Raw genomic sequence first — 2,028 nt, 5'->3', positions numbered from 1 at the left:
TGGGCCATAATAGTAGCATGTTCAGTTAACGATGGTATTTTTGTTTAGAATGAATGTGCATGGCTAACTGAAGCGTTCTACGAGTGCCGTTCTAGTTATATGTGCAATATGGCCCCTGCTCTGGGCTGTAAAGGATGATACAATCACCAATCTCTATGGTAAATTTTTATAACCTCTGCTTTCAGCTCCAAACCATGCTCAGCTGTTTTTCCTTCCATAGACCATCCAAACCAGAATCACTATCGTTAACTTTTAGCAAAACGATCCAATACAACCCAAATATACTCTCACCTATTGAATGGTGCACAGGGTATTTGGGGTTGTTCCGTTTACTCCAATATATATTCTGGCCATCGTAGGAAGCGCTCACATTTGTCTTATAGATTTCTGTAAATCCAACAAGATCGATATGCAAGCATGATTGATGAATGAATGCATTAGAATCACTAAACGTCATAATAATATTCTCATGTGATATCATTCTAACTTCAGAAGTGAGGATGATGAGGCAATGGATACAGGACGACGATTCCACAATTGGGTGGACATCACTGCTTTACATAAAAAGGTGCAAAAACAGATCCCTGCAACTACAGACCAATCAGCCTGCTCCCAATCATTAGCAGGGTCGTGGAATCCATCATCGCTTCCGATATCAAGTCCTTCCTCCTCTCTAATGGCTTTATTTCTGATTTTCAATAATTTGTTTTCTGATTTCCGATCATTTGGTGAATAAGGAAACGAATAAACGAAGATGGGCAAGCAGTCTTGACTTTTGGAAATTGAGTGAGAGTTTCTTGAAGAACACACATCACCGGTGGTGTCTCAGGGAGAGCAGAGGCAGGAGAGGGCTGCAAGAGCAAGGCCAGATGTATGTTTGTATTTAATAAAGAGCCCAGCAACATGCTGCCAGTGGAAGAGTGACAGTCCCTGGGAATTGACTTCAACTCTTGATATTCCAAAGGTGCAGAAGGCCTTGTTTTTATATTGTCTCGAGAGAAGCAAGGTGAGAAACAGGTGCATCAGCCCATAACAGGAAACCATACTCAATGGAGCTCCATATTAAAGCCTTATACACACTGTGATGAGCTCCGAACAGCGCCAAAGCTCTTCCTAGAATATCAGTGTTTGACTTCAGCAGCAGGTGAGTTCCATGGAATTAATTCTGGTCAGATTAAGGTTAGGGTTTTAAAAGATAATGAACTGAAATAATGAAGCATATAAAGGCTAAGGGATGCAAGATCAGAATGCAAGTGAAAATATGAAAAATATAGTTTTAAGAAAAAAAAAGGAAAACCACATAGTGTTCAAGTTAGTGTGGCCTTATCAACATATCAATTTCCTTATAGTGTGGTGCAGAGGTAGCGCACTTCCCTTTGAGCTGTTTTGTGTAGGTTCGATTTCCGACTCGACTATAAACTGTCGCATTGCTGCCTCAGTCATAGTGTTGCATCACAAAGTGTGCCATCCATCAGATAGACATCAAGCTGGGGTCTTGTCTACTTGCATTGGTTGGTGGATATTAATGATCATGAAGTGTTGTTGACGTAGTAACCTGAACAAATCCCAAATCCCTGCCTACTATTGAGGGCACTGCATCAACAGATTTGTGTTACACCGAAAATAATGCAACCTGCAGGCTGAACCCCATAAATGATGTCTTCCGTCTCGATGCGTACAAATGATATGAATAAACTTGTCAATCGGGATTGCGTTTGAGCACAAATGTAATTGTATTAGGAAGACAATGTTGAAGTCAAAAATGCATACATAATCTTCCTAATTGTCTCAAGAGTACAACATGCTGTCTTGAAACATCATTGGAATATTTGCTATATTTTTACTGCAAGAAAAGTCACACAGTTCTGTCTCAGTTGGACAGGTGGTTCAATAAATACCTCATTTTGGCTACTTTTCCAATAACTCCTGCCATTTGCACTAACGGGTCACCAGGGAGCTCGTCTGAAATGTCACACTAATGCAAAGCATGGTTGAAACAGCCAAATTTTGAATTGTTTTTATTCGCCA

Source organism: Eptatretus burgeri, chromosome 10 (genome assembly GCF_056783735.1).
Source record: "Eptatretus burgeri isolate ZD-2024b chromosome 10, Ebu_testis_v1, whole genome shotgun sequence".
Taxonomy (NCBI): Eukaryota; Metazoa; Chordata; class Myxini; order Myxiniformes; family Myxinidae; genus Eptatretus; species Eptatretus burgeri.
The sequence above is the reverse complement of the archived record's forward strand: the minus strand, read 5'-3'. Positions refer to the sequence as shown.